Source organism: Amblyomma mixtum, chromosome 2 (genome assembly GCF_055824585.1).
Source record: "Amblyomma mixtum isolate Tamu chromosome 2, ASM5582458v1, whole genome shotgun sequence".
NCBI classification, from domain to species: Eukaryota; Metazoa; Arthropoda; class Arachnida; order Ixodida; family Ixodidae; genus Amblyomma; species Amblyomma mixtum.
Genome location: NC_143013.1, coordinates 63,762,910 through 63,774,588, shown reverse-complemented (window position 1 = coordinate 63,774,588; position 11,679 = coordinate 63,762,910). Strand labels below are relative to the sequence as shown.

General features: G+C 41.5%; 1 protein-coding gene and 1 long non-coding RNA gene across 4 annotated transcripts in view; one reads left to right on the top strand and one right to left on the bottom strand.

Annotated features, from left to right (window-relative positions):
* LOC149359539 (nucleoredoxin-like protein 2) overlaps positions 1 to 11,679 on the top strand; it is a 209,839-nt gene that overhangs the window by 27,682 nt on the left and 170,478 nt on the right. The window lies entirely within an intron of this gene.
* On the bottom strand, positions 326 to 7,195 carry LOC149359546 (uncharacterized). Its single transcript, XR_016288195.1, has 4 exons — positions 7,079 to 7,195; positions 4,602 to 4,708; positions 451 to 471; positions 326 to 366 (listed from the first exon to the last, which is right to left on the bottom strand). It is a non-coding gene; the product is annotated as an uncharacterized LOC149359546 (long non-coding RNA).

Below are 11,679 nucleotides of genomic sequence, written 5' to 3'. Positions count from 1 at the left end.
ATTACGCACCAAGAACGCTGCCACTAGGTTAGCGCTTTCTTATAATGTTTTCTGCGGCTTTCTGTCGCATTTTAGAGTTTTCTTGCGGCTTTCCTTTCGTGAACCATTCAATACGGCTAGCGCCAAAGTCTGAATAAATTTTTAAACTGTTTTGTAAAGTTCGCAAATTAATCAAAGCGTCTACTTCCGTAAGTGAATTTTCCACTTGTAATTTTCGCACGGTATGCTATATCAATCTGGTCTTCAACCACTCTAAAAAATAGCAATTTTATTCAGGCGCACCTCCTTGCTGTGCATGCGCGCAGAGAATTAAACCTAAGAGCACCTACTTACATGTCTCGTACGATATGGTAGTGGTGGTCTTTTCTGGGGATAACAGAACAGGAATTTACAGATGGCCCCATAAATGATGCGGAAACATAGCACAGTTTCAGTCAGTGTATATATTACCTGCGTCAATGTGGCTGGGACCTGTGTGGAATAAGGAGTACATTTTGTAAATGTTATTTTTTGATTTGGTACCTTTCGAGTTTTCACAAGAGGAAGATTTTGCACCCAAATAAGCATCATTGACTCGCATAAAAATGTTCGACATGCTCGACAAGCTCATGTTTGATACAATAGGTAGGAAAATTACGTCGACGAGAACAACGGAAACACAACTTACTGCAAGGTAAAGCAATAAAATACAAAAAATGCAGACTTCTACATTCACTTTCAGAAATAGAGTGCAGAGATACAGAGCACGAAATTTAAGGGGAAAAGGCCATTTGCAGTGCAGTTACAACAACTCAAATCCCGCATCAATAAACCACCTCAGGAAATTCAAAGGTAAAGGCTGGCATCACATTATGCATTACTTTTCAATACCTTTTCAATACTTTTCAATACTTTTCAAAAAAATATTTTTGAGGGGGCCTGAGGCCCAGAGGAAATTGAAAGTGAGAAAACTGGCACATCCCTCCATATCCGACCTAATGCAAAATAAAAGGGGTCAATTTCAAACCGTGCCTGGATTGGAAGGTTGTGGAACACCACCGCAGCCTCGAACTCTACTACTATTGCTTGCGCAAGGATGCACAGAACAGTACACGACCATTGCTACTCTAGGCTCGCGCGACATTTGCGCCTAGAACTTTATGCAAAGAATGGCTACGAGAGTGCCAAAAGCATGCATATCAATTATGAACCAGAGTGAAACAATGGGCTGTAATAAACTACTCAAACTGCTCGAAATGGTAGCAGCTATTTTTTACAACGAAACGGTGTACAGAGTGGTCCACTGTTTCTTTTATTTTTTTTCTTTATTTATTTTCATAAACAGTACACAAACAGTTGGTTGGACCCATAACCTTTACGGCTAGTGAGGGGTCCAAATACAAAACAAGCACAATATTACTGCAGACCGTGTAAATAAAAAACTTCAAGATTAACGCACACAATTGAATTCATTCCTACATTTCCATAGAAATTAAATAGTGTTTTAAAGATGCCGAAAAGTTATTTTTTTCTTTAACTTCATTTGGGATTTCATTCCACAGATGGGCTCCGCTGTATTCTAGGAGTCTCCTGCCGTACATATTGTAACGAGGTGGTAAATTAAATAGATTGTTAGTTGCAGCTCTTGTCTGTTTCAATGGTAATCTAAATAAACTAAGGGGCAGGGGGTTGTTAGATTTCATTACATTGTTTACTATTTTTACTATTTTTTGAGCTATCTTCAGTTTATATGCCATTGATAGGGGTAAGATACAAAGCTGCTTAAAGAGTGGCTTGCTGGGGTATGCACTATTTGAATAAGTTATCATACGAATAGCTCATTTTTGAAGGCGAAAAACAGGATCTAGGTATGTTTTATATGTACCACCTCATGCTTCCAGGCAATAAGATAATTGACTGTGCACAAAGGCGAAATACAGAATGCGTAGAATTGGAAGATCAAAGCATTCCCTGGCCTTTAGTAAAACATGACAACCATAGGCTAATTTGGAGCAAATATTATTAATTTGTTCTTTCCAGTGCATATCAGACGCGAACAGGACACCAAGATATTTGTATTGAGGCACCCTCAGCAGAGTCGTGTTGTCGATAGTTAGAGATATATGTTCGTAGTTCATATTCTTCCTGCGCGAGTGAAACACGGTGTACTTTATTTTCTGAGTATTAAGGGTTAGCCGATTACTTTTAAACCACTGCAAAACTTCACTAAGCTCTTCATTAATTGTACATTTAAGTACCTCTAAATTTTCCCCTGTAAAGAGTAATGCAGTGTCATCGGCATATATTACAACTTTTGAATATTTCAGCGTTGATGGAAGGTCATTAATATACAGGGAAAAGAATAGCAGCCCATGCACGGAGCCCTGAGGCACACCTAGATTAATGCTTTGCGGTAGTGAGGTTAAGTTGTTCACGGCAACATATTGTTTCCGAACTGAAAAATAGCTCTTAATTAGATCACAAATGTTCCCTCTTAAACCGTAGGCTTCCAATGTTGTAGTATTGTGTGATCAATCGTATCGAAAGCTTTTGATATGTCTAAATATACTACTATGGCCAGCTTGTTATTATGCAGTGCAGAATTTATCAGTTGTGAAAGAACAATAACTGCGGATGATGTTGACCTTTGGGGCCTGAAGCCGTGCTGATTATGACATATAATGTTATATTTATTTAGAAAATTTTATATACGTTTACAAAGCACTTCTTCAGAAACTGCATTAATTGCATTTAATACCGATATTGGTCTGTAGTTTCGCGGATCAGATCGCTCACCGCCTTCATAAATAGGTACAACCTTTGCAACCTTCAGCTCGTCAGGATATATTCCATTTGCCAATGAATGGTTAAAGATGTGAAGTAGATGGATTGCTAGTATATCAATGTTGTTTTTTACCAGTATAACGGGTATTGCATCCGGTCCTGCCGCCTTGCCGGCTGAAAAGCTGCCGACTGCAGTGATTGTTTCTTTTATGTCAGGCAGAGCAAAACTGTTGTTAACACGTTCCGGCATTTTCGCCGTAGGTGCGTCAGCATGAACCTGCGCGGCAACTGTAGGCCCAATGGAGGTAAAATAGGTATTAAATGATTCTACTCTGTCTTCAACTGTCTCAGGAAGTGTTGCTGTACTGGATCGCAGGCCGATTGCGTCGTTCACTATGTCCCAATTTTTTTTTTGTATTTCCATGCGCCTGTTTCACCAGTGATGAATAATGTTCATTTTTTCTTTTTCTCATAAGAGATACAGACAAGTTCCTGCAACGCTTATACTGGGTTAGGTAGTATTCGTTTGACCTCAACTGCTTCCATTTGTGATACCATTTGTCCTTATCTTTTAACACGGCTAATATTTCAGTATTCATCCAAGGACACGTAGGCTGGCTGTATTTATTAGTGTTCGGCAGAGAGCTCCGTTCAATGGCATTTTTAAGGATATCTAAAAAGTTCTTACACTCAATATTGACGTTTTCATCATATGTCGTAGTGAATTCGGCTTGTTCTAATGTTTCACGTAGTGCTGCATAGTTTATCTTACTAAGAATTTAACACTGTGTCAACTTCGCTTGTGGAGGCAGGTCTTTTTCTATTACAAGAAAAATAGGTGAGTGGTCGGCTACCACCTCAGCGCAGGTGCCAGCCAGCGCAGGTACCAAGGGAACTTTAGGCAGCGTAGTCGTCGCGCTCCGGGAAGCGCCCTCTTCGATAACTGGCGTGAATCGGCGACACCAGAAGCATGCACAATGAGTGTGGAAGATGGAGAGCCCTCTCGCTGTCTCCTACGGCGTTCTCCTTTCGGTTTTGCTAAAAATGAAAACGAGATTTTCCTCACAGTAACATATAAACGAGTATATCAACGATATATATTTCTTTCATTTTCTGTTCTTCTGATGCGATATATCCCGCCATAAAGTGTTGCCGGAGAGGCATTCCTATTTCTCGTCCACTTCTGCTGTGAACATATTGCAACAGCCTGTTGTTGCTGCAGCGGGGCCATTATTATGAGGAAGCATAGGGAGCCTGTCTAGGCGCATTCCCGGCTTCGATCTTTTTTGTGTCGCTGTCACAGTCGGTGGGTGCTTGGTGTAGTGTGTGTTTGAAGCAGAAATCGAGGAATGCAGGGTCGTATCAAAGTACATGATTACGCATGAAGCATGGTCGTTGATAATCGCATCCTGACTTGACCGTCATCTTGACATGTGTCGTCATGCCCAATTGCTGGTGATGAGAAGTATATGATGTCATCACACATGGCTGAGCGAGTCTGATATTACATTTTATGACGTCAGCAAATTGTATGTGATGAACGGAGTGACATTGCAAACCAGAAGAGATGACCGGAAATGACGTTACTAAACCGGATGTGATGCATGGAAGTTACGTCGTTCAACCAGAAGTGGAAAGCCGGAAGTGACGTTAGTATATTATTTACTACGTCTATCTGCTTGCTTACCTGACAGCGCAAGATTTTTGGCGAAATATGCGAGTGAAGCCTGCTTCGCAACAGGAAAAGTATTAACATCGGTTAATCTTACATCCAATGCGTACTCCCGTTGCTCTGCTCACCTTCCTGGCGGAATAAGAAAATTATCACGCGTGCTCACCTCTGCCCTTGATGAAAGCGTAGTAGATGCCGTAGGAGAATACGGCCACGATCATGACGCAGACGGTGCATAGCGTGCAGAAGTGCATCGGGTTGCCTTCTGGGCCACTAAAAATAATAAACACCGTGTGAAAAAACGAAGTTTCCATTGTTGTTCCAGTATATAAACACGGAATAGTAAATACGTCTTCCACTAGTACATTTCCTTAAAACCAATGAAGTCTATTTTCATTTTCGCACAAGTTTTCATTTCAAGAAGTCGTGAGAGACTGCACATAACAGAGCCCAATTAAAATACGAGTAGTTAATTAAACTTAGGTAACCAAATTCCAATGCAGTAATGCATCTAATGGTACATTTTTCTACTATTTATGCCTACAGACTTTTGTCCATCCGTCTACACCATGAGGCACCTCTAGAAAATAAAACGCACGAGGAAAGAACGGGAAAGGAATAGCATCGGAGAAGCTTGAATACTGTTATTCGAATTGACGCTGCAGCTAACCTCATGAAACGGTTTTCTGAAGCATTCACTGATTCAGATATTACAAAGCATAATCAAGGCACTCGAATCATCTGTAAGTGTTAAATATAGCGGTTTGTGTCTCTGGGAAACAAAAAAATGAAGACCACAAAAAAAGCTTTCGCCTTCAGCTGCTTTGCCTGACCACATACGAGGTCCAAGCGGTTAAAAAAATCCTTTTAAATTTGAAATTAAGCCCTTTTCTCACCCTTCTAAGCACATCCGTAGAAACTACCGACCACGAAAAAATTGCGAGCAATGGCATGTCATTGTATATGTGATGTCTGTGTACGGAGAAGTTAAAGATTCCGCAGCAACAGCTTCCAGAATATTGCAAGAACGTATCATGGCACCGAAAAATACCTTTTGACAGTCCAATAAAAAGCTACCAATTTTTTAACGAAGTTGAAGGCGGTCGAGTGCAAATGTTGGTGCACTTGGCATGGAGTGACCGCTGTCTTTTTTTTTTATAAGAATTGTTCTAGTACCGTCGGAAGATAGTAAGGAATGTCAGGCTTTTTGGAGCCTTGAAGTTACAAGGTAAAAGCTTCTCCGCATACAACGCCAACGGTACATCAAAATGGCGACTTCGAGACGATGTAAAAATTGCTCATTTCGTTGGCTTAGTGCAAGCTCACTCAAAGAATAAGAAATCTATCTGAGCATGCCGGCAATACGTCCAACAAAAAAGTCTCCTCCAATCAAAAGTTCGAAGTTCAAACACTGTCCTTTACATCTTCCGGTGGCGTATGTGGAAATGTATGTCTTTTCTTTATTGTCTAAAATGTTTGAAAATTTTACTAACTGTCTGAGGGCAAGTGAAAGGAATTTTCATGCTTAAAAGAAAAAAAATTATCAGCTTGCAAGAAAGCTTTGAAACCACATGGCTAATAAAAATATCATTCACACTTTGCATAAGCTGTACAATAAAAATACAACTTAACCCCCGCACTGCGCATGAAGCTATACAATTAAATTTTTTGCATGCATAATGCGCTTCCAAAGCATACAACTGTATAAATAAGGTAGAAATAAAAAACAATTCAGCCGAAATTCTACCTGCATTTCAAATTTCGATGGAGACCAAATTCTAGAGACCCGTGTACTGTGCGATGTCAGTGCACATTAAAGAACCCCGGGTGTTCGAAATTTCCGGAGACCTTCACTACGCGTCCCTCATAGCTTGTCGCTATCGGACGTAAAATCTCAATACGCCAAACCGATCGAACTATCTGCAGTTCTAAAATGGCGTGACACGGTTTTTTTCGCGTTTCGTTTCTGCCTGTCTGTTTTCTTGTATCGTTTCTACAGCTGTAGTACGCAGTAACCAGGAGTCTGGTAAGCATAAAGACTGTATTCATACATAGACTTAGTGATCTTCACTAAAAGAGTCAGGTGTAATAAGCGCGCTCTTGTGTGTATCTCGCTCGTGAACAATTTTATGCTACGTAAACTTTTCAGCTACGAGAATGAAGCACCAACTAGCCAAGCGACAAGTTTTGCCAGGGTAACGAACCAGATACGAAGGTTTCCGAAAAAGATTGCAGTGTAGCTCGTGTACATTGAAACATTTCTCCTTGCATTTAAGATAAATCGAAAGGCACAGCTATAGCACACCTCTTTAGCGTCCACCCCAGCCTCTTCTCTCAGGCGCAACTCTAGCAGATTTTCAGAAATGAATACCCCTTAATCTTCTTCTGGTGAACACTAACGACAGGGCCACGAGACCCAGCTGGATTGCGGTCTGTTTGCCACCAGAACAGTTGGAGAGCTTTCGGTTACAAAATTTAGAGCCAATAACGTCGACAAATTACGCCGCAATCACCAGGGAGGACCATCTTATCGTTATTTGCTCTGACTTGCAAAAAATGAATCCAGACCAGTTTATAACGGCCTTCTATGACTACGCTGCAAGGTTTTATCTTTAAAACAAAAGAAACATACTGTTAGCTTACCCCGAGTCGTCTATAATCCTGGATAAGCCGGATCGCATCATGGACCGCATCATCACGGACGGTAGCACCGACAACTCGGCCATGTTGTCCTAGGGTTGGATGGGCCGAATTCGACGCACACGCGATACTACTGGAAGGCAAACATAAGGCATTAACTTGGTGACTGTTATTTGCTGTTTAAAGTGTTCGTGACTACCAAGAGACCAAATAAGGCAAAACGTCAGAACAAGTTTTTTTTCTAACAGACATAGAAAAATTAAAAACGAAATATGGCGTGTAAAACTCCTTCCAACTAACAAAACCAGCTTTCAAGATGCCATTTAGCCTAATAAAATGTACCCTCAGAGAGTTGCCCCTGTCAACTTATTACTTCATCTAAAGTAAGTGACTGAACAATAAATGGCTGCTTTTAGGTACTCTCAAGCTTGAGAAAACATAGTAGCAGCGCTAAATAACAGAAATGAAAGGAGAGAAGAGAACAACACGCATGCGTTTTCTTCTCGTCGCCTTTCGTCCCGGTTATTTAGCGCTGCTACTGTGTCCTTTCAGTCTAAACAGCTACTAGTCCAGCTTCCGGCCTTAAACTCTCAAGCTTAAGAAGTATGCGGGTGCCGTGGTACCACGTGGGGCTTCGCCTAAAAACATAAAAAAGCAGCAGTGGTTGTATTCGCTAGTATCAAACTGCTTTGGGCTGCAGGTTCCCGGAAGTAATCTTCAGGACGTTCCAATGCACGACTGAGGAAATGGGGAAATGAACTCCTAGTAAGACGTGGGTGATATTCTAAAGATGAAGAAAGTAAAGCATCAGAACATCTGCTTGATGTAGCTTCAACTGCACTAGCGTGTGTTCCCAAAGTTCCTTCAACGCTGGAAATAAACTGATTGATATTGAAAAGAACAATTATCTTTGTCCTTGTTTCTGTTATCTTTCCTGCCACAGGCTTCAACTTGCGATATTATCTTGTCGCATGCTTCGCGACCTATCTACGTTGAAATAGCATTAAGAAGAGCACCGCATTCAAATAATGGGTCTGTCTTTTGAAATAAACGGCTCAGCGCACGTCGCAAAGCTCCTAGGATGGTGCTTAGTGCAATCTATCAGGTAGTCTCTATAGTCCTGCTCGGATAGCGTATGCTACATTTTGCCACTTCGCAGCTGGTGAACATGTTAGTCATCTGGGCAGAACTTCTGGAAAACTATGCAAAAATAATGGCTTTCTGACTATCTAGGAAAATATGGCTAGCATTTTCTGCCTGAAATTCATCTCTATCAGAAAGAGCGCATGAGAATAAGCGAATATTTGATAGAAAATGGCAACTAAGATTTTGGGACAATTAATGCAGCTGGGAATAACTAATAAACTTTGTCCAACGGAAAGCTCCACCGAAAAATTCAAACCGCACGCAATAAAATGCTTTATTCAGCTTAAAGTACCAGATTTTATCTGGTTTCGTTCATACCACAAAAGTAAGTTAGGCATTGCAAGAAATATGTTTTCGAGCTTAGACGTAACTGGTCTTCAATACCGGAGCTTGCTGTATCTACTGGTAACGACTGAAGGCGGGCTATAGTTGGTGGTTGACAATGCAGTGCATATTGCAACCGCGCAAAACGAATTGGGACGAAGAGAGGAAAGCACTGGAAAAGACGCGTCTTGTCCTGTGCTTTACTCTCTTCGTCCCGGGTCGCATTGCGCGGTTGCAATATGCACTCCATCGGTATCTACTTGACTCCCTGGAAACACGCGTATACCATGAGTTACGAGATAACGGCGCTCACTCAGTACTCAGAAGAAAAAATCTCCATCACTGATTTTATGACTGATTGGTATGGCTCTCACATTGTCACGCCTTGGAGTGAGGAGTGAAAAGATAGTTAAAAAAAAACAGCACAAATCATCGACTCCTGCTACTGGTGAGCGAAGCATTTTTTGGCCGATGGGAAAAAACTTTTTATATTTTTTCGCACTTTATCTTTTATGGACCCTGAAAGCTTCATTCGACTGGAAAAAATTTATATTTGCAGGGAACCCCGAGTCGTCTCTCCTGCCATGGGCCCGCGAACTACTTTGGCCACCTTCACTATTGAGGTACTAAACCAGAAGCGAACACGACGCCATGTCAGCTACACAGCGTAACAGTGCTGCGGTGGATTTCTAAGCTTAATAAGCTCGTGCTCATTCCTGCATATAAGTAGGATTCTCGTAGATTTTGGTTTTTGGCTTGCGGAAGCGCAAAATATAAGCTAAATGACAGGGGTAATAACTATTCATCGGTTAACTCATAACCCACTTGAGAAGCCTCTCAATACAACCTATATTATGAATTTCGTTTCGAACTCCTTAAAGAGGGATCAGATGTTCGCTCGAACTTCATAAAACCAAGACCCCCTTAACCTATAGGGAAAGGTCGCTAGGCTCAAATCAGGTGCCCGTATTGCACACCTAATTGGCGGCTGGGCAAAGCCCTTCACTGAATCTTAGAAAGCAAGCACCAATGCGTAAATATGTGAGAAACAAAGGTTGTTTTGCATTTTAAAGTCTGATATCTCAAACATTTAACACACATAATGGGCGTTAATGCTCATCAGAAGAACAATCCTTCCAAATCTGTTCATGCCTGCTTCTCGCAGAAAAAAAAAAAACACTGGCAAAACAAGGTGGGAATTGCACCATGCATCATGCATATTAATGTGTAGTGCGAGTCCAACTGTACCGGCAATTGTAACAGCGAAAGACGGACCATTCTCACAAAAAGATAGAACAATTCGACTTGGGACCCACAACATATCCAAGTCCAACATATACCTGAAGCCTCTGGAAGATGCCAAGAGGGGGAACGCAGGAAATGGTCGCGACAAGCAGCTCAGGAGTACGTCCAACCCGATGGATGCTTCTTCTTCACCGTCTTCTTTACCATGTGAAGTCGCGTGTCTGAAACAAAAAGCCAGGCTAGGTAAAGGCTTCAGTAAAATTAAATTTGCTGACGACGGCATTCTGTCACAGAGCCGCCAAAGCTGAAATGGGGGACAGTTATTTGCTGTGCAAGGAGTGGCGCATAACTGGTTACAAGACGAAAAACACACAAAAGACTGCCTATAAATATTAAGCAAGCACATGCAGTTCATTTTATTGCTCGGAAAAGAGCCCATATATACAAGAACTTATATATGGAAACGAAAGAAAAGCAATGCAAAAATTTCAAACATATTGTCACGTGCTTTCACAGAACATCGACGGAAGAAGCAGAAAGTGAACGGTAGGACGGACCGCTAGAAGAAGAGGAAGATAAAGAGCAGAAGGACTCTCGTAGGTTTCGTCGCCGTCCTGCTTCTATCGATCCCCTCTGTAAATGAACCGCCGTGCGCGCTAAGCACGTAACAATATCAACAGTGCATCCTTTCCCTGTGGTCCATACGATTGCCCCAACCATTAAATTATCTATTCAGTAGATCTACCGATTCAGCGCTGAAAAAACTTCCAGTTCTAGCAGGCACAGTCTTGCGTGCTTCGATCGATTATATTTTGATTTTCTAGTTAGCACGAGCTACAATTGTCGTATCAGCATAGCAAGGCTAGCTTTATTTTAGAACGCTAGCACAAAGTCCTCCACTCACGATTTCGCCACTCTTTGACTAAACTTGACACGAAATAATTTTTTGGGGGAACAATTCGCTGCAGTTTCCAGTTCATCTCACTATACGCAGTAATTTCTGAAATACAAAAAAATAGCCCAAAAGCAAACACCTTCAACAACTGGAGGTGCAAACCAGCAATACAAGAATTCAATTGCTCTCGAATAAATCAATACAGTACTGTCTGCCGGCAAAAAAAAAAAAAACTGCTCCAGGACCCAACGAGGTACACTATGAAATGCTCGCCCATCTTGACCAGCCTGACGTAGAGGAACCCATGAATTTCTTTAGCAACATATTCATAGAAGGAAAAATACCTGAGGAATGGAAAAGAGCCATCATAGTGCCATTCCTGGAACCAGGAAAATCCCCAACTTCCCCTGGTAGCTATACGCCAATAACCATTACGAGCTGTCTCGCCAAATCTTTTGAAAGGGTCCTGAATATAAGACTAACATTTGTCGTTGAATCCCACGAACTTATTGAGATCCATCAATGCGGCTTTCAAATGGCAACCTCAAGAACTGACCATTTAGTTAGCTTCGAAACCACAATCAGAGCAGCTTTTATACACAAACAGCACTGTCCTGCAGTCTTCTTCGATTTGGGGAAAGCGTATGATACAACCTGGAGGTTCAGGATCCTACGCGACCTAGGGGAGCTAGGCTTCCGCGGTAGGCTACTGAATTGCCTGAATGACTTCCTTTCCAAGTGGTCTTTTGATGTACGACTAGGCTCAATCCTCTCAAGGATCTTCATTCAGGATAATGGAGTACTTCAAGCGTGTATTTTAAGCACGACCTTTTTTATTGTAAAAATGAATTCCATAGCTAAAATAATCCCAAAGTCCATGATGTATTCAGTCTACTTGTACATTCATGATCTTCAAATAGCCTGCACATATTCAAACGTCGTAACATGCGAAAGATAAACACAGCTTACAGTGAGGAAAATAACGACATCGGGA